Source organism: Calliopsis andreniformis, chromosome 12 (assembly GCF_051401765.1).
Source record: "Calliopsis andreniformis isolate RMS-2024a chromosome 12, iyCalAndr_principal, whole genome shotgun sequence".
Lineage (NCBI taxonomy): Eukaryota > Metazoa > Arthropoda > Insecta > Hymenoptera > Andrenidae > Calliopsis > Calliopsis andreniformis.
Window position 1 is genome coordinate 11,647,023 of NC_135073.1, and position 27,064 is coordinate 11,674,086.

Below are 27,064 nucleotides of genomic sequence, written 5' to 3' on the forward strand. Positions count from 1 at the left end.
TTCAGTGAATTGGAGAATAATAGAAGTCTAAAGCTAGCCTTTTTAAACAATCTCAAAACTATAGTTGGATCCCAGAGCCAAAGTGTGTTAATCCACACAGAAATCAAGTGGAGTTAATAAACTTTGGCTCTGGTGTCTAAAAATGTAAAATGAATAAAACAACGACTGACCGATTCCATTGTTTTCCACGATTTTATACATTCTCCATCACAGTTCTTTAATTCTTCTTATTCTAGAGGCAATCATTTAAAAAGAAATTATTTATCATATCACATATGTTCTATTTTTTCTAACACAAATTCCACTATTGCAAGCTTAAGTTCCGACCACTAGAACGTGTTCTCATAAAAAAAAAGAAACCGTAAAATTTCCCGAGAATTGTTTTCCTTAACTACCCCTCAATTACTCTCAATTCTGTTCTTATCTTAATAGAAACACGAGCAAAAAGTCCGCCTATCTAATCATCGTGTCACTAATTACTCGAGATAATCAGGCTTCTACTATAATTAACAGAACCACGACACTCCGTGTGCACTTTCTGAGCGGCCGAGCGGGTAACAGTTACAAAGGCGGTAGAACGCACGTAGACGTGTTTATTGTTATTAATTGCTTCCGCAATATGGCGGTCGATGTGGAGAATTAATGGGGAGTTACGTTTCGAGCCCCAAGGATGATTCAAAACTGGGCAACGCGGGTCGATTAACAATTCAAAGTTTTGGGGCCGCACACGCGGCGCTCGCGTGTCTCCTGCCGTGCCCGTTCACCATGTATATGGGAATTAACGCACGTTCATTGAATTATTCAGTAGCCTACGTCCACGCCTGGAATCCAGCTGGAGAGCAAGCAAACGTGCGCCCCTCCGCCCACTACGACTTTTTAATCACGTCGGCCCGTTTGGAATGCGATTCGAGGGCGAATACCTTTTGCACTGTACCGTCGATGCAAATTGTGAGCCACGCAAACTACGAACAGCCTCAAGATAGCGTTATCGTTCGCCGTTTCTATGGCGACTTGGACCTACATTCCAATTTCTTCTCTAAGGTGGGATTTCCTGCAGATACACAATGGTCTTTAGTGTCCAACTCGCATGTTGTAAAAAGCATTGAAAAAATAACGTTGCAGATCACATGCATATTGGAGAACGTGTGCGTTTGGATTTTGTGGTCGGTTGTAACGTGATGTGTATGCAACGAATTGAAACAATATTTGGGCACCCAGCTTTTGTGTAGTAATTTTACATGGGGAAATAGAGTTTTAGTAGGGACTGCTGTTTTTATATCTAGATGGCATTCTCTTTTAAAAGAATTAATATGATAATAATAAGATCATATAAAAATAATGAAAATTTGTGAATGAGAAAAATATTTGTAGACTCAGTTTCGTGACTGTTATCGACATTTGTGACGGTCATAGTATTAGAATTTCAAATATCACCGAGTCAGCTATCACTTCATAATAACAATACGTTGAACACAATGGGAAATACCACCTTTACCCTGACAGCAGTCGCAAAGTTAGTAGACCCGATAGTTAGGGCGGAACTTGTCTTCGAGTTTTTCCTATGGCCCAAATCGGTCTATCGATCGAGGTATTTGGACTGCAGACAGATTCTTCTTGCGGGAGTTAAAGCTCAGCTTCCGGTCAAAATTGAAGAAATAAAAGTACTGTATGGATTCAGTGGGGAGAATCGATAGAATTGCTCGAGTAGGATTTAGATTGTAAATGGCAGCCGTCATGGTTAGATTATGAAGAGTTCGAAGAAATATTCGATGACCTGGATAGATGATTGGTTAAAATTGTCCAGTAATCCGATCGACTGTTTCTTCTTCTCGTGCGACAGTTGAATCTTTAATTCGCTGAACGATTGGCTCTTCGATTGAGCTGCCTTGAATTCTGTCACATTTTTCTGTCGTTGAAGTTAATATCTTGCATATTCGTTTCATTTGCTCGATATTAATATCACCAGATCATGGGTAATTAACGTTACCCAATTTTTCCAGCTTGCAACTCTTATTATACGTTCAATATAGCTAGGTCGGGTTATAATTAACACGGCTCATAGTAAGATCAAAGTGAATTACCATGAACATGATTTGATTGTGATCTTAGAAACGTATCTCATGCTATAAAGTCGTTTTCGAGTAGCAAGTTTACATGTATGAAGAAAGCATTACATATGATTCTACTCTAGCGATTAAAATCCAGAAATTGAAACAAAAAATTGAAAATTTGAATATTTGATAATTCTTAATTTGAGAATTTGAATATTTGAAAATTCTTAATTTGAGAATTTGAATATTTGAAAATTCTTAATTTGAGAATTTGAATATTTGAAAATTTGAAAGTTTGAAAATTTGAATATTTGAATATTTGAAAATTTGTATATTTGAATATTTGAATATTTGAATATTTGAAAATTTCATAATTTAAACACTTGGAAATTCCATAATTAAAAGATTTGAATATATGAATATTTGAGAACTTCATAATTTAAGAACTTGAATATTTAAAACTTTGAATACTTGTAACCTCTTTACAACCCTTTTAACCCTTGAACCATCCATAGTCGACTAAAGCATACACATTATCCCTGAACCCTCTTCCTGAGGTCACCAAGCCTCTAAACCCAGCTGGTCCACAACACCAGCAGCTGCAGTAGAAAGTGTTCCCGTAAACAGATGCTCCTGCACGTACACTTTCTTCGGAGCAACGTTGTCGGAACATCAGCGTCGCAATTAGCTCCATCAGGGATCCGTGCCAATGCGTTCGCAGAGCTCGTCCAGCGGTACAGCTGCCGCCTACATTCATTTCCCCGTTCTCGTCGTGCTCCGTGCTCACAGAGGACAGGTTCACTGACCCATTTCCAAGGACCGTCGCGTCCGACAAGAAATTTAATATCTTCCTCGCGGGACGATCATCCCGCGTGCGGCATGGCCGAGGCGGAAGCTCCAGACCGTCAACCGAGAGGTTGACTTCGACGAAGTCGACAGCAAAAGTGGAATACGTGCAAATAATAGGCGTCCTTGGGTAACAGGCCTCGCGGAGTCGCTCGAACGCGGGTAAAACAAACGAGAGTCAGGGGAGTGGGTAGGGTGCGCCACACGTTGGCCAAAATTGCGCTGGGTCACGGAAATGACGGTTCTGGGTAGCTGGAGTCGCGGAAAGAACGGAAGCAAGAGCGACGGTGGCTTTCTTCGTGGGGACTGTATTTCGATGCAATTTCCTCGGGAACTGAGAGAAGTTCAAACTATCCTAATTTTTTGCCTGTAACGAGTGCGTCTCGCCAATAAGGTCCACGCGAAGTTTCGTTGTCGACGGTGCACAGTAGATATGCGAGAAGGGTAATTAAAGTTTGGACTTGGACTATTTCATACGGTGGAAGGATACGAGAGTCCTCTGAGGTACGCAGTATTGTGCCTTGTGTATACATATTACTGTGCGCTGCACGTGCCAGGGTATCGTACTTTATAATTATCTTCGCTGAGGATTAGCGAGGATTTATTTAACTTATGTCTGAAATTTAGAAATATAATAATAGTCCACAAGTAGTAAACGCTTTATTAAGAAGTTATAGCGCAAATATGCTGCTTGAAAACATGCGTCAGAAGTTCATGCAAAATGTCTGACTAGGGTCTTACTCTACTCCTGGTATGCATAAGCCAGATAAGACGTAGCGCAGTAAGTAGAATAAGTCAAGTCAGACATATCTCCCCTGCATCGTAAGCGTATCCTCATCACTTTATTAATACCCAGGAAACGAAGCATTAAATTCAATTTTTTTTCTTCTGGATTGTCGTCTTATTTTAGCCTGTTGAAACACTCTAAAATTCCTGATACTTTTCGTCAAGCACCCACTGCACGTGCAAGCAAAAAAAAGAACTAATTGAAACGCAGCAAAGTTGAACCGTTCCTCCAGAGTTTCAGTGCAGCATTTACGCAAGCATAAATACAGCGATGGTTACGATAGTAGGTTAGCCAGCAAACGTTCTCGTATTGTATGCGATTTGTCCGTGGAACTGGGACCGGATCGGTTTAGGATAACGAAACGTACGGCTGATTGGTTATAACAAGTGATTGATGTCATTACGGATCCCCCGCCCCCGCGTGGCGCTCGCGTGTCTCGCGGTACGAATTATCTATGCGCATTGTACACATTGTTCGGACATTAGTGGATTGCTATTTGCTCCGCGACGTATCGATGCCCCACAGAAGGGGGCCAGTTGCCACCGACGATTCCGTACTTTGAGGTTATCGCCTCATTAGCATATCGAGCATTCTGTAATCTGCCGCTCTCTGATTACGCCCGAAGATACAGCTGCCCTCTGCACAACCACGCGTGAGTGTATTAATTTCGTCGGCCGTTAGACGGGCTGCAGTTGATTCTTCCTGTGAAGGAGGATCTAACCCTGCTGTTGTTGTTGGCTCGGCGCATGTGGAATTGCCGATTGCAGGCGCTGTGGCACTTATCCATTTGATCAATAGGTGCCTACTTTTACCGTGCAGTGTTAAAACACAGATGGAGTCGTGATAATAATTTCCATGGAATAAAAAAGTTGCACAGCAGATTTTATCTGCACTTTTTCATGCAAAGTGACAATTTTATGTGCATCGTTTAGTGTTAGCGTTGAAGCGATTGGAAGTTATTGTCAGATATTCTATTGAAACTGGTAGTTATCTTTTATTATTCAAGTAGTTTACTTTTTTATTTGAACCATTAGAAATTATTATAGATTTTCGAGGTCAATACTTAAGAGATTTAGGAGTATGTAAATTAGTTTTCTGTTATTGTCGAAGAATCTGATAAATTTTACGATCAATTTAACAAACATTTAGTGGATTATAGAATAGTGGAAAATGTGAAGTATTCAGAGTGGGATGTCTCTCGGGAGGATAAAAAGTGGAATAATTCTGCTGTCACTATTAGTAAGTAGTTCAGTACTATTTTCCTATAAATATTATCGCCATTTCTCGGTTGTGGCTGGTAAGACTTCGATGAAACAGTTTCCAAAGTATAAAGTAAAATAGATAGCGAGGGAGCTTAGAGAAAAATGATCATATTAGACTCTAGATTGACTTCAATACTTTGTTCACTTTTTGTAGGTAGATCGTATCCAGTGCTCGCGGAAAATAGGAAAACTTTCCCATAAATTTGGCGGTTTTTCCAAAATACAAAATACCAGTTCCATGTCTATTGAAAGCCTGATATTGGATTACTGGACTGTCCGAAAGGTGCAACACGTTCGCGTTTAGTTTCGTTGAAATATGGCGTGGCGGTTTCGCAGTAGCGCGCATTACAATAACCTAAAGCAGAATTATTTGACAACTTGAAAAATACAACGCAACTGAATCTACCGTTTTTTTAACGCAAACGTACGATGCTGTTTGCTCCCTCGTTTGTGCGCAGTCAAAACCGGAAGTTATACCATTTCCTCGTTTCCTCGTAACGTATCCAGCGCGTATGCATTTTTGCATTTTTCAACCATACGTTGTTACGACGATGGCGTTGATTTGGTGTGACATCGGACAAAATACGAGTATCAGAACCACAATGCTGTTTGCTGTTCCACTGTGTTTAGATTCGAGGATTTGATCGATTAGGGTTCCTTTGATTTATATTCAACGATGAAGTTGTATTTCAAGAATAAATATTGTTGAGGAATGAGAAGAATCTTGAAATATTTGAGGCTTTAACTTTGAGGGAAAAATAAATTATAGTTCTGAATAAGGGTCGAAGTACTTTTGCCTGTCATCTTGTTAATGTTCATTTTATTAATGATGAAGTAGAATTTTATTAGTTTAGTGATTAGATGGTTGAGTTTGAAATTTCGGAAGTTCCAAAGCTTGAACCTTTAGTCCTTGAATGTCGAAAGAGAAGGCTTGAGTTATTGACACCTACACTTTGAACTCTTAAATATTCAGCTCTTGAATTTTGCATTATCAACACTTACTTAGATGTTAAAGTTTCAAGTCTCCTTCTCATACTTGTGAATTTCATGTTTTTAGCATTTAAATTTCCAAGTTTTGAGAATTTGCCACTTGCACTCAAAATTCTTCGTTATTCATATCCTAAACTTTGAACTCTTGACCCTCGAATTTCAAAGTTTGCAATCTTCAAGTTTCGCTTTCATGAACATCATATCTTTTGAATCTAAATTTGCAAGCTTTGAGCACTTTCCACTTGCACAGAATTCTCCACCACTCGTCTCCTCAACTCTTGAATTTCAAAATTCTCAATTTTCAGCTTTCACCCCTATAAACTCCACATAATTCTCATTTAAATATCCAAGCTTCGAGCATTTACCATTTGCACTCTGAATTCCTGAACACTCAACCCTTGAACTTTAAGTTCTCAACACTTCAATTTCGAAGCTTTGAACATTCGGCTCTCTTTGAACCTTCAAACCTTCAGCACTCGAACGCCAAAGCTTTGAACCTTAGTTAACCATCAGAGCTTTCAATCTCCAAACGCCAAAGCATCGCCACCGAGAACAACTCAGACACCGAACAATCCAACCTCCGCCACCCAAAAAACGTCAAATCCCCACGATTCAACCCCTAATTACATAACCATCAAAGCCTTACTCCCCACGAAATACCCAAAGTTCGGTCGCCGTAGCCTCAACAGTTGCATTAAACTTGCTTCCTCGTTGATTGGTCGGAACACCTAGTTGGACACTTTGCGTCACGCGACTCTTTGGTTTTCAATGCTAGAGGATCGATCAAACTTCGTCATCGTTGAATGCAACGTGCACTGGGTAGACTGTGCCACGGGCTGGCTACGAGAGCACACACTTGCGTTCGGTACGATGGACAATAGCTCCTCGGTCGCGTATTGAAGCAGCACTGTGCGCCAGAGAATGTTTCGTCGGTGTGCTAAGCGCAGGTGTGCCGTGGACTTTTTCGGCTCGCTTGGTATCGTCGATCCGACAAAAGTACAGGTGAATTATGATATCGAGTACCTGGGAGAGCCACTGTTCATTCCATGACATTCTCTCGATCGTATTTAAAGGTAGAGCGCGCTGGGGACGGGGTGGAAAGAAGATAGAACGAGATCGATTTCGAAAATGTATCCGATTGTAAAGAGCATACACGTATACACGCTTGCGCAGAAAGGAGCTCGAGGGGGAGTAAAAGAGGTATCGATATAGGGAGGAAAAGAGTACGTGCTCTTCACTGAGTCCATCGAGGAGGAAATCGCGATTATTCCAAGACACAAAGGAATTTATTTTTACAGTTTGATATGCTATCCGATGGATAAGGCCGAGTGCTCTCGCTTGGGAGTCGGAATGGTAAGTGCTCCTCGCTTTCTGAGCGCTCCGTCTGTTTACAGACATCCTGACCGATGGCGTCCTCTGGAAATCCGAATGCAAGGTCTTCCATGGCACAGGATTTAAGTCCTATCACGTTAAAAGCTAATGAAGGACGCAAATAGAGATACAGTTTGCTCGCTTTGATAATCTGACGTTATCGCGTGTTTACGTGGGCTCCTTGCTTTGTAGCTTAACCAACTATAGAAATAATGAAGTTCCTGCTTTGTCACGGGTTGAGGAGTTTAGTCGAGCTCGTGGTATTACGCAGTGGAAGGAAGTATCATAACGCTGACTCTTACTTCTGATAGTACTGCTTTCACCGTAGCACTGCTAGTAACCTAAATATAATTTTTACTCTTTGTTGCGCCTAATGTAGGGAACTAATCAAGTTTAATGTTTACTTTTCAGATTTAGGAATATTTACGTTCTCCTATTTTTTAATATAATTTTCATTTGTATTTGTACACTGCTTTCTTCTCACGTAAAAATATTCCATCCATAGGGAATCAATATTTGGTAAATTATTATTGTTATGTGCTTGAAAAGGGGTCATCGATATATTTGGTACAAGTTCTGCAAGCCAATAGGGGTTTTCTCTCCTAATCCATTTGGGGAGGTTTTCTCCTAATTAACTTTGAAAAGGAAGGACCAAAATAAATGAACAAACTGAATAATTTACAGCTTACAGAATTTCATAAATTTCGATCTTATAATATTATATCTTACATACAATTTTAAACTAACCCTCCGTTTGCTTAAGATTATTCTACAACAGAAACTTAAAGCTTTACATAATTTAATTTACACGTCGACTTATCTTACCTTGTTCGATCAATGGTATGAAACCTTAAGGAAAAGATTCTGAAGTGGGAATAAATTTAATTACATGAATTCGATTACTTAGTGAAAAGCTGGGAAAGTAGACCATTACCTTCTTTATCCTTTTTCCATTCAACGTAATCTCAGCCGATGAATCGAACCGATAATAATGACTCCGCGACCACTATTGAAGCGAGGTATTAATTCAGCGATACTCATTGCGCGTAACAGTAATCGAGACGGTTGAAAATAGTAGGATTGGAGGGAAGAAAAAAGGAAACAGGGAAGCGGTAAACACTTGCGTGTGCCCGTGGTATTGATTTCACGCAACGGGCCACGCGAACCCGACTTTGCGCCGTTTCAGGTCAACGATACAAGTACTCTTTTAAGTAGACTGCTCGGGAAAGGAGAGCTCGAAGAAATATGGCATCAATATTATTACGGGAAAATGTAACTTAAATGGAATTCTAGAAATTAACTGTTAATTAAGGTGGAATTATTCAAATATTTTCGAGTGAATTTAAATGTTTCATTAATTTTGATGAGAAGTTAGTAGGCTTGAATTATTGACGTAATGTAAATGAGAGTATAGATTATAAATACTGTCACAGTAAAAACTCAGGTTGATTAGTGGGAGTAGAGTCCATTAGGTAATATCCCTCACTTTGTATAAAGATGGCTACACTAATTAGAGCTTATTTAAAGCTGAAATTTTTTGTCAGATAACTTTTAATATTTACTTCCATATCTTTTTATCTCTACTCTCTACTTAAATATATATATAGAGTAAATATAGAGACATCTTGATTAACTGGCTAAGTATAAAATTCGAAGTCGATGAGTAATTTTACATTTTGCAGTAGATTAGTATTGAATCACAATGCAAAGTTTCACTGTAATTTAATTCAAATAAAATAGTGTAAGATGCATTTTCATATTAGGTCACATATGTCTTAAATACTATTATCAAAAGTCAGTAAACTATACCTACAGGGTGAGTCATGAAAACCATGACCCCTGAATATTTTCCTTATTTATCATTGTATCAAAAAAAAATTCTTAAGAAAAAGTTTCCCTATCCGAAGAGACGCACACACTAATAGGAAACAAAGTTAATTTTCAAGCTAAACATACCCGAGCAGTACACAATTCACAGCAAAGTTTAATTAAAAAAACAAACTTAAACAATTTTAATCATAAAACTATCACAACTATTCAGTCTTACCCAAAACCCCTGAATACTTATAAAAAATTCACCTATCGAAATATTCCAACTTCACAGCTCTCGACGACAATAATTTACAATATTAACACAATACCAACCGAAGATTAGATAAAACTCCCCTTGAAGCTGCCTTTCCCAGCGCAATAATCCCAGCTGGCAGAGAACGAGCATCGAGACACCACAAGAATCGTTATCAGCGGGGACGAGTAATCGTCGACAGAAATTTCGAGTTGGCAGTTTGCATCGTCGCACCGCTTCATCGACGTTCTCTCATCTCTGCCAATGGGAGTCGCGTAGATGGCCAGCCGCGGCGAGTGGCGCTGGTTTAGTTGGAGGACCTATTGCCATTATGCTTTCGAAACGACGCGACTACAGCCATTAGGCTAATTACAGATAAACAGGGGCGTATTGTCTTGCTGGGTATCAGACCATATAGCGCAACGACCGATCCCTCAAATATCGAAGCCTCGCGCGGATCCCCCGCTGATGCATCGACGATTACCTCTCACGCCCGCCTAGGGTTGGGTTGGAGACAATCGTGGGTGGGGAAATTGATAAAAGGACGGTTAATTGAACCGTTCGGGACCCTTTAATTGTCTCCGCGCCCTGGGCGAATCGGAAACGAACGTATATTATTTGCAGGAATGCCATTTCGCAGGGCGAAAATTATCGTTAATTATTAATCAGCGGAAATTTGTAATGCACCGTCATTATCGGCTATTCAGAGGCACAATGAAGCCCGTTATACAAAGGAATCAACGTTCCGCCGCTGGAAAATAGGGGACGCGTTTAATCCGTGTCGCGCGCGCCGGGAAAAAATGGGACGCGAGGCGAAGGGGCCACTGGAAATTTAAACGGCGCGATAAGACCAAGTATTAGATTAGCCGCGAGTACGGGTAAACAAGTATTGTTTCGAGTTCGCTGTTACATGTTCCGGCCACGTCAACGAGATGCTTATTGTTCGCGCCGCGGCAACTACCGCGGCAAACCGTGCAATAACAGGAATTTTGTTGAAGAGGCAGCATTGTGACCCGTGTTGCATTAAGGCTCCGCATGGAATGTGGCAGTTTTTTGTGTCTAGTTGAAATCGAAAGTGTGCACTGGTTTCATTTATTCCCTGATGGTAGTAATTGTTCACCCCTGCTCGGGACTATCAGGGCGAAATTATCGATTTTTTATAACGTGATTGTTAGGGGACAGTCGGGGTGAAAGTAACATTTCCTACATTTGGCCTCGCTGCTAATTACCTTTTAAACGTCGAAAATAAAACGTACGAAATAAACGTATTAAGGATATTTTTTATTCTACTCCAAATTTCAATTATAACAGACGTAATGAAGATCACTTTACAATGCAGTCTTTATGAGACCAACCCTGACAATCTAGACACTGGATACACTTCTCTCTTAAACAGCTTTCTCTGAATGGTTCAAAACAAACCTGACATGCACAGGCATTGTTATGTGAACAATTCCTATCGTGTATACTATTTTGCTTGCCTTGTTTCTTCAAGGAATAAAAATGTTATACCCTATAAACTACAAAAGACTTATAAAAATAAATACAAGAACTCATAGAAACATTATCTAAGAATGCCCTTAACTATGAATATTAATAAAAAAAGAACTGAATCTTATCTGGGTAATCTAAATACTATATACAAATTCAGCTTGATCACCTGCGATTCGTGTCACTGCTCAGCTCCAGTTATTGAAGTAAAAGAAATATTACTATACACATGTAACAATGTAAAAGATTTTTTCTGGAAATGTTTGTGGAAGACAGAAGGAGGCTTGTTACTTTCACGACACCGTTACTCTTGTCCACACTTTCCCCTAATTTTTTATAACATGATTATTACGTTACTCTCGTGTCCCCATTACAGCAGTTTGATGCAGTTCGCCTGCATCTTGTCCGTTAAGCGAATCCAGTATACGTGTCTAAGCTCATGGTAAATTAAACACGGAGACGTGCGCAGGACTATCTAAAATTCATCTCGGCCTTCCTGCGAAGCTCGGATGTATTACGCTGCTTTGCTTAAGTCATGATCGTGAAACTACTTATTTGAGATAATCGACACGAGTAAACAAGAAAGTTGCTTCGAAAGAGGTTGTTAAACCAAGGAAAAATTCCTAAATTGTCGCGCGAACTTATGGCAATAATGAAGTTTCGGTAATAAAACTTTGTGATGTACTGGGTACTTTCAAATTATCACTTTGGAAGAATCGTTAGAGGGAGAGTTCTTTGAATGTTTCTCGCGTTTAACCCTTTCGCTGCCGGCGACGTGCATAATATATATGTATGGCCTGAGAGGAACACTCGTTTGCGAGAAATGTATGTAGAGAGTGCTCTAAAACATGTGGGTTTTGTTCCAGAGGCAAAAATTCTTCGTAGTTGGACATTTGTTATTCATGGAGAATTAATTTAAAGTTGAAAACGAACTCATTAGAAATCTCGTAAGATCTGAAGCATAGGTAGTAAGTACAGAAACAGTTAAGAGAAATTTTTTATACTACTTCATTTTATAATGACACTTGTTAAGACAGTGTCTCTTAATTTTTATCGCAGTAGTTAACGTGACACAATGAAAAATTACATAGCGATAAATTATTACACAGTCCAAAGGTTAAATCTACTTTTCCACTTAACTTCTCGAAACTTTTCCAATTTTTTTTAGATGAAAAGAGAAAATGGTTTCGCGTTTAATCCTGAAAAATGCATTGTCGCGCTTTCTTTAGATACAGAAGAGAATAAAAATTCAGATAGATTATAGAGCACGTATAAATATTTTTCCAGGTCGATTTCCAATCGACGAATGCCAGGAAACACCGAATAGCTTGAGCCCAATATCGCGCCAGCGAGATATTCATCGAAGTGAGAATCGGTTGAAAGCTTGAATGACGCTTGTGCGTATCGCACCTCGATTCGTAGCGTGATTAATAGTTGTTGGTGTAGCGTGTACATATAGCTACGGTTCGCGAAACTATGAAACCAGCACGAAACAGCCTTCTACGTGTTTTCTTCCTTGTCCCTTCTCTGTTAAATGTCACTCTGTTAAATATCACATTGAATCGCTGAACGTTTCGGTTTCCGGTACTACTAAGTGCCTCGAAAATTCGCGTGTGCCTTTGCGACCACAGTCTCGTTTAAATATGGTGATATTATATCTTTCACAACTTTCGATAACACCAGGGAAAATAAGAATAATTTATTTACTGAGACAAAAATTAATTTAGTGTTTTCGTTCGACAACAGTTGAGACTGAAATTAAAACTCAGGTGATTTTTTTGCATTAGATTATCTAATTTATTGTATTTTTTAAAATTACCTATAAAATTACATTTTCAGATTATAGTTTAAGTCTGCACTTAAAATTTGATAGTATTTGATAAAACTTGCAGGAGCGAATGAACATGGATTGACAAACAGAATTTTTAAATGGAGAGACTTCTATATTGCAATCCTTTATTCAATTAATGAAAACTATTTTACTTATTGAAACACACAACCCCCAAGGTTGTGTCATCTCAATCTCAAAAAAATAATCTCAAATACAACATTATTTCGCATCTGAGCTAACATCAAAATTGAGGTTTAAAATTGGAAAATTATAATACTTTTGTCAAATCTAGTGTTGTATATTTTTCTACATCACAACACTTGGATTATTCGAATTCAAGTACGAAGTAATTATTATTCTATCTAGATTCCTCACTAATTAGTGTCTTCTTAAATTGTTACCCTTAAATAGTAGCCGCAGGAAATCTTCGGCGGTATTTTATACGCGTGAATTGGTATCGGGACAGGTGCAGTGCAAAATTATAGGGGATAGTGATCGTGACGTAGCGTCGGCGATTTATTTCCGTCAACCGACCGATTTCAGGTACATGCCTTCCGGTCGGCCAGGATTAATAGCTGGAGATTAGAAACTCAATTATACGTGACGGGGCCGAGTTTCGCGTACACGTAGCCGTGTAATAATATTTTAGACTGAGAACTAGACGAATTTTTCATACTGCAACATCTTTGGTAGAACACAACTATTCAGGAATGCATTTAATCTTGCTGCCGCTATTGTCTGTTCTTGCATTGAAACCACCAAGCACAGTGAATGGGGCACATTAAAAATATTCTGTTAAATGCGGCATGAGGGAATTGCCTTACACTGTGATCACTGACACTCGGTTTTTGAATGTGTAGTCTGCCAGATATTGATTAAAGTACACTCTAATACGATATACGAAGAATTATGAGCACTATGGAATAACTTTTCCAAGAGATCTCATATATTAAATCCACCGATTTAAAGAAAATCCACCCTCTGTACAAAAAGCATAGCTCCCCTAACAAAAATCAACCACTGGAAGCTTCTTTTCAGACCGTAGATCCTCCAATTCAAGGAAGGTATATTTCAACTCGCTAAAGAGCAACGCACAGAATGTAACCCATAAATTAAAACCCCTCCATATTCATCAACACCATCCCACCCCTCCATGAACATATCGCGCACGCCCTTGCCCGATTACCTATATCGATGGAAGACAATTAATATCCGTCAATTGGAGGGCCAGATCCGTGCAGTGTATCGTTAAAGCCGCTCGCAAACGCGCCCGCGAACACTTAAGCCCCGCATAAATAAACGCGATTCGTGACCGGCTGTAAATTCGTATCTTAACAAGACCGGATGCTCGTTACCCCGCTCGTAATTGCGAATTTCGTGGCGCAGCGTTGAAACGGGCCAGGCGATTTTTCTCCCCCGTTTCGCGCGTTGAATTCTCGATCCGAAGAAATTATTGTCGCGCTAAATCGCAGCCGAATTTTTCCTCCCGCAAGGGCTGGCGAGAGTGGGCGAGAGAGAGGCTGGATTTCGGACGCAGCGAGTCGGGCGAGCATAATACGCCCGTCCACTGGACGTTCCCTGCCATTTATTAAAAGAGTATTCCCTGCGCCGTGTCGGAAGTTCTATAGGGCGCTGGTGGAGCTGTCCGCTCTATTCTTCGGGCGTCCGTCTCGCCCACCGACGCTGGACCGTCCCCTCTTTCATTCTCGCTCGCCCGTTGAGGGATGATACGCACGCTCGAAACAATGTTCTCGCGCGACGCAGTGCACGACCACCGATAGAATTTCTTCTTTTCTTTTTTTCAAGCGAACTTTTTCGAAACGCGACGAGGCGTGGCGGCGACAGAGGACGCGACAGCGGTAGGGGCTAATAGGAAACCTTCGACAGACGGGGCGATCCAGGGCGGCGATTGTTCCGCTCGGCGATTAAATAACACTTTGACGGGACTCGAAGTGGCCATAACAAAAATAAACGGCCGTTTCAGCCTCCGCTGATACAGATTTAATTCGATTCTCCTGCGCGCTCGACGCCATGAAACAAACTCCGGTAATTAATATTAAACCCGCTGCACGACCAATCGACCAGCCGGCGATTGCTACTACGTCCATTGATTAAATACTGTCGGCGCGCCGTTTTAAATCGGAATCGTCCCTGTGTGCTTTTGCGCTCGTTTGAAAGCGTCGTTGGAAATTCGTGCGCTCGCCCCGTGGAGTTTCTCTGGACCTGAGTTTGCGGCGTGCTGGAAACTCGGATGAATTCGTTTCGGTATTGCGGGAGAGGTATTCCGGAAATCCAGGCTGTTTCACAATTCAGGAGGCAGCGGTGGATATCGAGAAGCTACTATTTCAAGCATTTCTGTTACGTTTGATTTAAGGGTGTCGTCTTGAATCGGGTTAAGATGATGTAATTGTTTATTCACGATTGCGAGACTTTGCAGATGGTTTATGGATTTCGAGTATTTCAGGGAATTTAGTAACGAAGGTGTGAAAATAAGAAGGCGTGGGCATTTTGGGAAAGAGAAGAATAATGAATGATATGTTGTAACAGATGTTTTTGAGAATTGGTAGCCAATCTATGTAATGTCTACCATCAATTTTCAAATTTTAGAAATTTTCGATACTCAAATATTTCGAAATATTTTGAAATGTTTGAATTTGTAAGTATTCAAATTTTTTATGTTCTCTATATTTTCAAATCTTCAAATACTAAACGTTGTTAATTTTTGAATATTCAAATTATTCAAATCTTAAATATTTAAATATACAGAATTTCGAATTCTTCAGTGTCTTAAATTTTCAAATTTGTATTTTTTTCAACTTATCTATGGCCTTCAAATTGAAACTTATTTACCTGTATTATTCTACAGGGTGATAGTTTATCTGAAGACTCTCCGAATATTGACCAATACTACTGCCAATACTCATTAGAAGGTCTCCAGTTAAACTGATCACCCTATATTTGGACAACAAAAATAATCCTAATCTATCTTGTCTAAAGAGTTCATAAAAAACTATGTATTCAACCTACTTACTACTAAAAGTACCTAAAATACTCACTCAAACTTTTCAGTGGGTTAAGAATAAATGGGTCATGAAGTTCGTCAATTTTTCATACGACTGAAGCTCAATTGGGTTTTCACAAATTCCAGAAGGAGCAAAAAACACAATTAAGACTTCAAATAACTTCTCCACGAATCTCAAAACGTGATTATGCTTTTTGGATCATCATATACACGTCCTCAGTTAACAGTTTCCAATTTCCCCTCTCAGTCTCAAGAATTTCTAAAAATGTCTCTATCACCAACGAATTGATAACCCACGATCACGTCCAGTAACATGTAATCAGCCCTTCGAGAGCTCAGGTCCCCCAAATTACCCAATAATAAACCAATTTGAAAGGAACCAGGTTCTCCGTGAGCCCTAATGAAATGCTAAACTTCGTCGCGTTTACCGCAGCACATAGCGATGCACGAAGGTCGAAGTATCGCGATAAGATCGACAGCCAGGCGGATTATTCAAAAGACAAATGAAGATTAAAAAGGGCGAACACGCCTCTTCTTTATCGTACATCACGGTCGAAAGTAAAACGGAAGAGGGGTCGGAGGTCGTGCGGCCAGGGGATCGACTTGACGCGACGAGATTGCTTAAGTAGTAAGGGACGATTACAAGACAGACGCGGCCGACGACAGGGGTACGTTTAAAGGCGACGTCGATAAATCTCCATTACTCCGTCTGCACGGGGCAGAAACAGAGAGTCAATATTCCTTTTCATATCGTTAATGCGAAAATGACGGGCTTTATATACGAGCGCGTTCATTCACCGAGGATCTCGTCTCGACCACCCTCCTGCGATGGGGTTTCCCTCTCCGTCGCGGCCAGTCGTTTCTTGTTTCTTTCGCCCTAAGAAGGGGACCAAGATCGTTCATTAGTGCTCTCCTCTCTTACCCCGTTTTAATAATATTCCACGTTTCCTCTGTCCATCTATCAATTTCCACCCGCTTATCTCGCTCCCCTTCGTTCCCTCCTCATCGTCCCCGATCCGTGGGCGTCCGCGATTCCTTTTACTGCGATACGAGCGATACGAGCGAAGTTTTCCTCGCTCGTAACGTCTCCCTTTCCATCTGCGTCGATCTCAATTCCTGTTTCGACCTCAGCCCTCGCCCTTCTGCAGACGGGTCAAAGATCCAAGGAGCCCTCGCGCCGATTTCTTCCCCCTGTTTCCCCCGTCAAAGTAAACTTCAATCAAGGATACTCGTCCCTGTTCGCGGAACGATTTGTGGGGGGCAGATAAACGTCCCGATGGAACAATGCCCGTCCGTAAATCATGTCCTTCCGAATATATTGATGCACTCGATGCCGCTGGACGAGAAAGTGGATGAAAGTGGATCGAACCGCCAGGCTTTTCAGAAACCTCCCCACTTCCCTCGCTTATTCTCTCTGTCTTCCTTCCACTCTTCATCCATAGGTTCGCTTTTCAGTCCCTCTGCTTATCCGCGACTCTCTCCCGCGTCCTAGTCACTGGTTGGACTCGATTAATCCTCTCCTAGTCCTCCTCCCCAATCCCCTGTCACCGATCGTTTTTGAAAGCACGTCACTCTTTGGTCCAGAACGCCGAGAGTTTCGTCGATGCATTAATTACTCCTCTATTATCGGCGAAACACCGGCTAGAAAGAGTGAAAGAGGACGCGTGGCTGCTGGCCAGTGGACCAGACGGAACTCGATTGTAATTGGTCGAGAAGGGACGCGATGACTGGCGAGGGATGGACAAGGCGCGAGAGGAGTAGTTCTTGGTGGATCTGGGAAGATTAATTTGACGCCTGGAAAATTGGGAAGCGTTTATAGGTTGGATGAGTGATGCGGGAAATTGGAAGGATTATGAATTTTTTTGCGGGATACGTGGGTGTTAGAGGTATTCTGTAGTGGGGTTTATGGTATTCGTTTTGAGCAACGACTCTGTAGGAGATAATAAATTCTAAGTTGTATGTACTATAAAATAAATAGCCATTTTCTGTGATTGGTTATTTTTTACAAAGGAGTGACTAGGTTAGAGGTTCATGGAAATTTAATAGAGAATCATTCGAATCAGTAATCGTTTGAAAAATACTCTAAAATCTCTTTAAATCTCTCCGAAAGACTTCAATAATTTGTTGAGGAGTCGATTTTAATAAATTATTAAAAGAAGTGATTCTTTGGGTATTACGTAGTCAGCGTACCACATGCAAATTTCCTTAAAGTCTGATTGACATAAAGGTCGACCACAAATAAAACAGTCGGGAAGAGCGATCGAGAGAGCTGCTACGAGTTACAGTATTTGCTTTTTTGATGATTCGTATTATATTAGGTGGTCGTCGATATTTCCTGTATGCTTCGATGGTTTATATTAAGTTAGAAAACTGGGGCAGATTTAACAACAGCGCGATCGTAAAATCTCGTCTTTTGCTCGGGGAACGAAATTTGGTTATAATTAAGTTACTTGTTACATAATAGAAAGGTAATAGTAATGTTGTTTAACGGTATGACCTGCTTCAATATTTATTCATGAACAGGTGAGGAATTGTGTGCAAAATGAACCGTATCAAACATTACAAATTATTTTGTCAAAAATTTCTTATAAATATATCTTCCCAAAGTTTCCACAAATGAGAATATAGTATTTCAGTACCTCTACTTTCATAGTATTTTTTTGTAAGCTGCAAAATTTACATACACCTATACCATTATTTGTCATTTCCAAACTGCACCCTCTTCATCTCTTAAAACGAATCTTTGCGATCGGGATCACAGGGATCGCCACTCATTGCTTTGCATCGTAAAAGAATATTAATTGTTTCGAAGCAAATGCAAATTCATACACGCTACTCGTATAAGAGGGGCAAAAGGCAACAACAGATTTTATGCCTGCACAAGTAACCCCGATCGATTTTAAGAGATTCCGCACTAATAGATGCTGGGCCCAGGTTTCCTGACCGTATGGCATCAGTTACCCAGGGAATATCGAGTAACTTTGAAATGGGATACGAATAGATCCCGCGGTGGTTCATTATTCATGCGATTTCTAAATATTAAACGAGAAACGAAATACGCAGCGGTCTTAGTGCTTCCCCCTTTAATCAGGCCGGTTTTAAATAACAAAACAGCCCCGTAGGAGAGCCAGGTGTGCACTTATTAATAATAATAATTCACAAATTTGCACGAGGAATTTATCGAATCGCGCTGGTCGAAACGTTTATAACGAATAATTACCACCAGAGGCGTGGCCATTTTCAGAGTCGCTCGGGGAACTCCCAGCATTCGTTCCTTATCGAATGCACGGCTATGAAAACACGACATTATCGCGTTCCACGTAACGAGACTAGCCACCGAGTTAATTTTCAATTGATATTGGTACACCGTTGACGGACAGCCGCCCACGCTGGTGTCACCGCGCTCGGCAACGGACTGTCCTTCCTAAACGACACAACGCGCTCCGTCGGACCAACCGACTAATACATGTCTCTGTGTGCGACCACGAGATAAACCTGATTACTTGGTGGCAGCAGAGAGTTCGTCGGATACAGCCGCCCCATTGGCACGCGGCACGATACTCGCCGCTCCTCTATGTACGTTACACGCGTCGACAACGAGAACTGATTTATATCCTGCTAAAGCGTATTGAACGGTGCCCGTGTAAAGTGTGTAAAGCTTATAATCGCGTTATCAGCTCCCGCCCGTTCGGTATCCATTTAATGCAACGGGTCTTGCAGAGATATCCTGTTACACGAGTCCGACTTACTTTCGATTTACAGGTATGGCTTGTGTTACACGAGTGGCTTGATCCTGTCGCCATCGGAGTCTGAGATGAATGTCGAGGGAGTCGGGGCTGAGAGGTGTTCTTATTGGAGGAGACGTTTGGGAATTTCTCGTTGGTGAGGTATGTGGACGAAGGATTCTTGATTTTGATGTAGGTTCGAATGGGTTTAGTATGTTTTAATTCGTTTTCTTCTTGTCGAGGATGTGGGTGAAGTTGGATTGAGAGAGGCGTTAAAGAGGTGTTTAAATATGTGAAAGGGTGTTAAAAAGAATTAAAGAGATGTTAAAGATACACGTAAATTCGGTGATGGTGAAGTGAATTACTTCATTTCATCAGCAATTGAAATTTCGAGTGGATTTAAGAAGGGGAAGTTTCAGCTGTAATGGTGTCAGTATTATAACATAGTACGATGAAACCACTGGTATTCTATTAAAAGCAGTATGCAATTTGTCTGACGTGAGGTGTCAGAAATTTTATGAAGTGATTTTACATTCTACAATAAGATGAAAATGAAGTTTTCTGCTTCGTTTCCAAGTTATTCTTGCGTCTTACTTGGGACTTATTCTACTGACTTCGCTGTGCCTGGCCTGACTAATGCACGCCAACAGTGGAATAAGTCCTAAGCCAGACACACTTTACGCGAACTTTAAACCTTCTTACAGCAGTAAATAACTCTGAAAGGAAACGCTTAATGCAATTTCGTCATTCTTGACTTTCGTCCTATTCTGACATGTAGAATCATACTTTAAAATATCTGACATCTGTTCTCAAGACATCATCTTAAGAGTATATTGGAATTATTTCCATCCGTCAAAGAATAAAAAAAGTTGCATTTTCTCGACCCGACGACTAGAGACATCTCCATAATTTATTGAACTTCTCATCGTATATTTATTCGTTTCTGGCGGTACGCGATCGTTATCTTACCAGATCACGTGCACTAGGTACGTCATAATGAATAAAATTACAGAATCAAGTACCTTCCATAAAGAAGTCTTCGAGGTAGGATAATAAGTCTCCATCAAATTATCGAGCGATACTCAACCTAAATTTCCTTAAGATCAAATTCTACCATCGCGTAAACGAGCCGATCCGTCGAATAATTAATGTTAATAAACAATCCTTCTTCGTGAACTCTCGTCAAATGGATCGTGTTTCCTTCATTAGCGGGTTACAAAGTTCCGGTTTCTCATTAAATATTAACGTAACCAGGATGCTCGGGTATGGCGAAGATTGCTGCGTCGACGTCGAAACGTTCGAAAAGACGTAGGTGTTCACTTTCCTTGCGTGAACGAGGACGAGGAATCGATCCTCTTAATTCGTCGCGGGTAATTATTGATGTTGAGGGAAGCCAGTACGGTTTACCTGGAAACAGTGGCAGCCTCGCCGATTCTACGAACAAATGAATGGTTAAGGACACGTCCCATGGCGGCTCGGTCTCCCAGAGTCTCGGTTCCTTTCGTGACGATCGAACGATCGACCCAGATCGAAATAATAACAGAACGGCTAACGAGCGCCCGGTTTTCTCTCGTTTTCCTTTCCTTTACAGGGATGCTTTTCACGCCGGCCAGAACGTGACGGGCTTCCCTAACGCCTTTTTGGCCAGGCTTCGATGCTCCCTGGCAAACTGCTTTTCCCTTTCCCGGCCATAGGAAGCCGCCATCCCCCTACCCCTATTCCCCATTTTTCCCATCTCTTTCTCGTCTTTCGTCTCCATTCTCTCTTTCTTCTTCGTCCTCTTTGAATTGGGTCGAGTGCATTTAGCACGATCCCACAAAGCCGTACGATAAGTCGGAGGATGCGGACCTCGTGCTGGTTACCTATCGCGTGTTTCCCTTCCGACTCGTTGCATTCACATAGGGCCAAGGATGAGCGACTTTCGTGAATCCCCCTCGGTCGAGCAATTATTCCTCTATCGGGCAATTATTTCGCTCGCTATCCGTCGAAGGTTTGTACTCAGCGCTGTGAAAGGAAGGCAATATTTTCGAGATGTAATGTGTTGTACACTGCTGATGGAAAATTCTAATCGTTTCACATAGTTTTTACTGATCACGAATTGCTGTTTTACTCTTTGCTTTCTGTAGAGTTTTTGAGTCGATCGTATTATACAGAGGTGGAGAGCTTGCATCTAGAGAAAATGTGGGTCTCTATGATTACAGTAGATAGAACCGCTTGATTTCACGTACACTTTTGGACGTAGCGTATTATTAGTTAAAGTGGCCATAACTACTAATTGAATCGATGTTTTCCTTATATATGGAACATTACCATTGTGTTAGCATGTGTCTCGGGTACACTTTACCAGTTCTGCAGAGTATACGATCTTGGATAAGTATTTAGATATTTCCATATTATTGCAATATATAAAATATCCCAAATAAAATTGGATATTATAGTTTTGGCTGCAAACCTCATCTCAGACGAGTTTACAAATACTGATAAAAGTAACATTTGAAAGCAGTTAGTATAAATAAAAAAATGCACGTATTTCGTGAATTTCTAATAACGTGGAAGTATTTATGTATGGTGGTGTATGTGTTACTGATTCCATGGAAGTTGTAGAAATTGAAAATATATATAATAAATGACAGTACCTTATTTTAGTTATGAAATTAGTTGAAAATTAAAAAAATTTGAAAATTTGATAAAACGAGAGCCTGTACCTAACTGTGAGAATTCAAAAGTTTAAAAGTTTAAAAGTCTGGTGGTTTGAAACTTTGATAAATTCAAAAGTGCAAGATCTCTCTAACAAAAAGCCTTCACATTTATCGTTCCATAGCTCCTGTACCATAAATTCAACACAAAGGAGCTCAATCGTCCGTGCATTAAAAAATAAAATCGCTCGACTAAACAATTTTCTTCCATTTTTGTGAGTACTATGTGTCCGAAAATTCTTCGACGTATTTTTTGTATCGCCGTCCATTCACGCGTTGGCGAGAAAAAAAGTTCAGAAATATTGCTTTTCATCGGCGACCAACCTTTCTCTTTGACTATCATCTATCATCCGACACTATATAGGTCCTCCAATATGACGCGTTCCATTTATCTCGTGGTATGTTTTTCTACGTATATCTAGTAACAACTCTCACGAGTATCGTTTCGATTTTTATCGACGTTTTCTGCCCCTCCCGTATACAGTGTCAAGAAAGTTTCTCCTGAGCGTGCTTGCCTATTAAAAGTCACCGAAACCTTGGGACATATAATCAAGTATTTATTTTCCATTAATAGATAACTGAGCGTTGGCAGGACTTTCCTAACACCATGCATAATTTGTCTCTCAATCAATCTCACGAGTTTCAGATGTCTCCTTCTTCCCTCCCCGTATGACTTGAAAATTGTGAAGCGATCGGGGGACCAACGATCCATCTTGCAGCACAGTATTTATTGCTTTCTCCATTTTTCATCAATCGTCGGTTCCAAGAAACAACAATGGATAACTCTTTGCTCGAATTACAAAAGGATATTTTAGTAGATAATAATATCAAAATGCACAGAAATACATAGTTTACTTAAATTTGAAAAATACTGACCGAAAACAATTTTTATCGTTTTTTTTATGGAAGGAATAGATTAATCATTTTTTAATCTACGAACAGTATATTAAATACTAATATACGCGAAGATGTGTTTAAATATTAAATTAAGTGTTTTCGAACTAGGATAATTCTCAAATATTGAGCTACTAAATTATCGAAACAAAATGTTTACTGTGTTATAGTGGACAGAGGGTTAATATTAAATAATCCGAAATAATCGTTATTCATAGTTCAGATAGAAACCAATGCATCGGTGTTGGAAAAACGAATGATTTTAACCAATGATTTTTGAAATGTTTCCATCGTGTTGTGATAAACAGGGACATACAGTATTGTCGTGTCTCTCAGTCTAAATACACTACAAAGCTTTTCTTTTACACACGGTTACACAGGAAACATGCTAAAAGGAGATTTATCCTTTGTTGGCGTTCCGTTAACGTTCAACCACCGACGGATCAGGTTTTACCATTGTTTCTGCCAGAAAAAGGAGCTCCTCCAGAGAACTCAATCTCGCTTCTCCTTTGGCATCGCCCACTATTAGCGGCAATCTCTCTGCCCTGATACAGGATAAAGAAGTACATACACCCTGCTACGTACAATCGTACGTAGAATTCTGTTTGTAACGCGTACATTCTCTTTAATACCATGTAACAGAATAATCATCCTCTAGAGAGTATTATTGGCGTAATATTTCACATTAGTAATTCAATCTGTGTTTCTTAACGTCTTTCAGGCCAGCCTTCTTTGCGACTGCTAACCCACCTCCGTTTTATTCTCATACATAGGGTGATTCATTAATTCAGTTGCAGAAAATTGTTTTTTAATCACGTTAATAGTTAACTAAGTTGAAGTTTTTGAACTCTTACTTGCATTGCTTGTTATTTTACGAGAAACAGATATATAAGAGCAATATTTGTAATGTACTTGTGTTATTATAAGAAGACTCTGTCGTTTGAATGGAGCACAGAAAGGTTTGCGTCAGATGGGATTTGGTTGGCCAAGTGGGTGAACGGAAACACAGTTTAAGAACTTCGAATGAAATTTGCACGTGCTTTTAGAGCGCTCGCGAATTGGAATAACTTTGACTGAAAGTATTTTTAAAACAGTGATGGCATACGAAGCGACGGATATGGTTCCTGTGACAGTGGTTGCAAAGTGCGTCTGACAATGGACGGTCCACTTCTCCTTATTATATCGGTGGCAAAGTGCGTCTGACAATGGACGATCCAGTTCCTCTTGTACAGTGGCGGCAAAGCGAGTCTGACAATAGATGGTCCACTTCTCCTTGCATTCTTTCTTTCTGCCCTGCCTTCGACTTTTAATCGATTCGAGCTTCTTCCATCTTCCTGAATCTTTTAATATGCACCGAAAGATCGTCTTGTACTAAAAACAATTCAAGAAAATAGAAGCTTCCAGTATTGCGCTGACATTTCGTCAGGTTTATGCAAACATTCACATCGCTTGCAAATTAAAGACATTAAAGGATATTATTGATTTGCTTCTGATTTTGCATAGAGCTAATAATTAGCAGTACTATATACTTGAAGTTTTTAAATTCTGAATTCAAAAATGTGTAAGAGTTTCGAATGTTGGAATTTTCATGAGTCCTAAAGTTTTTAGAAGTTAAGACACTGATTTTAGTAATTAAATTAATAGTTAATATTCTTAGTTCTGAATAGTTTGTAATATTCCTTCTTCTTTAAGTGAGAAATAAATCTGCAGTATCATATAGTACTTGCCATTAATGTTTCAACGCTACGAATTTTTATATAATACCTGGAACATAATATAATATAAATGTGAGTGATGAGCCGGTTCACCTTTCTTCGAAACCTTTTTAACAGGAAATATTTCTCGTTTAATTTTATAAATCGTCGTCTCGTAACTCTGAATCCTCATCCCGCGAACACATTTCGCGCGACTGATCTTCCCCATGGCAACTCGTTTACACGGAAGCTTATAGAATTCCATAAGGTGCTCGTGGCTCGCCAGTTTCGCGACTCGTTCCATTTTTCAACGTTCCTCCTCCAAACTGTCTGACTCACCTCTTGTGCGCACCACTTTCTTCCACTTGACGGCTATTTTTCCTCAGTTTCCTTCTTCCCTTGGTCTCGAGTCGTCTACCAGAGAGTTGTAATGATTCGGTATTATATCGTTCCATTCTGACCATGGTTTGTCCTTGCGTTTAATGACAATGCGTCTGGAAACGAGTGCCTCTGAACAAGACACGCATTCATTCTCACTCGACTGCTTTCCCCGAAGAAAGCGAAATTTTACATAAATCTCAACGACGTTCGTGGTTTAAAAGCCACTTACGAGTCGCGAGTATTAAATTGCATATGCACGCGCACACTGTTTACTACGAACTTCACACACTATGGCCACGAGATTTGTTACCAGCGCCCACCTTATAGGGTGTACGAATCACGCCCGCGAGATTAATTCGTGTGTCAGCGATTCGTATTTGTCTTATGGGAGCTAAGACTGGGAACAAATGAGAGCAATTTCGCGAAGGCAAGTACAGACGGTGGAGATACCGTCGAGCTTATAGCGAGTAAACCCAGGGAACGTGAGCTTCATAATTTACATTATATCGAGTGAACAGTTTGAGAAACAAGGATTTAACGAATTCATGGGCGAGGGTGACTAAGCATGTGTTACGATGGCGGAAGCAAGCGTTCTTAATAATAATCAATGTGTGGGGAGAACAGAGTCAAACGCGAGTTTCAGCGAGTTAACTCGGTAATTAGCAAGTTAAATGGGTTTAGAGCATCTAGGAGAAAGAGGTCTCTGTGGCGGTGGCTGAAAAGAGCTACCGGTCCACCTATGTACTGTACATCCACTGTATCATATGCAGCCTGTAACGCAATATGTGGAACGTATTCGCCCTTAATTTCAACTTCCCTGAAATGCGGTCCACGTATCATATCACGCTCCCTAATAATCCCGCTATCACAATCCTTTAACTTCGATTCAAAATACGTCTTGTAGAAGTTTCATAAAACCTGTCATCGCCACGGTGTTCCGAAATGGCTCTCTTGTCACGAAAGATTATATTTCATTCTAGAAATGTAAATATAACTCACAGTACAAATTACGTAATTTACAAATAATACAGATTTTCAAAAAGTGCATAGAGAATTGCAAGAATTGAATTATTTAACTGAAAAAAGGAACATCTTGGAAATCTATTTTAAAAATTAAATGATAGAAAATGGTTCAAAGTTTGTTCTTGTTTTCTCGGTCATTTGAAGACTCTGTGCCTCGCGATTATCCCATTCCCAATTGTATCTCTACATTTTAGTACAATCTTGACGTACCAGTACGTCATCGGTCGCGAGTAGGTTAAAATAAAGATAATGAATGATCTTAAATGTAGTCTTCCTGGCTCTTTCTCTCTCTCCTTTCTCTCCAATCTATCGTCCCAAGAATTTAGCTCAATGTCTTATCATAGTATAGGTTATGGGAGCAGCTTGTACATAGGAGCAGATAGAGAAAAGGGAACGTGGACAAGGATCGGTAACTCCAGAAGTAGTCCTATCGCTGAAGAGGGCGAATCGCGAGATAGAGGGTGCCGGCGGGCAACCTTACCCGAAAGTGCTGTCTAAAACTTTAAATCTCGCATCTCGCGCCTAAGACACTCACTCCTAAATATTTTATCGGTCTTTGCCCTCTCCTCCCCGCGGTTGGTTAGGTCTTTAAGTTATCTCCTACCCCTTTCTTTTTCTCCTCTCTCCCTCTGACTCCAGTGAACTCATAAGCGAGGGCCTGGCGTGTTTCGGTAGCCGACTCGAACCTCAGCGCGAAAAAGGGAGAACGCTGGACGAGAGGAGTGGTTTTAAAATAAGGAACTTTTCATAATAATACGACTCACCCACAACCACCACCCATCCACCTCCCCCGCGCCGTCGTTGTAGGTACACAGAGCCTCCGCCTTCGGTACACTCGCGAAACTTGAATTACATCTAGCTTTAAATTTATAAGCCCCGCTTACTTTCTGGCTTGCTCGAGCTACTCGCCAGGGCAAGAAGCACTCGTTAATCTG

At 40.4% G+C, this 27,064-nt stretch overlaps 1 protein-coding gene across 1 annotated transcript in view; it reads right to left on the reverse strand.

Moving 5' to 3' along the window:
- Dpr12 (defective proboscis extension response 12) overlaps window positions 1-27,064 on the reverse strand; it is an 86,569-nt gene that overhangs the window by 41,612 nt on the left and 17,893 nt on the right. The gene's annotated exons all lie outside the window — the stretch shown is intronic.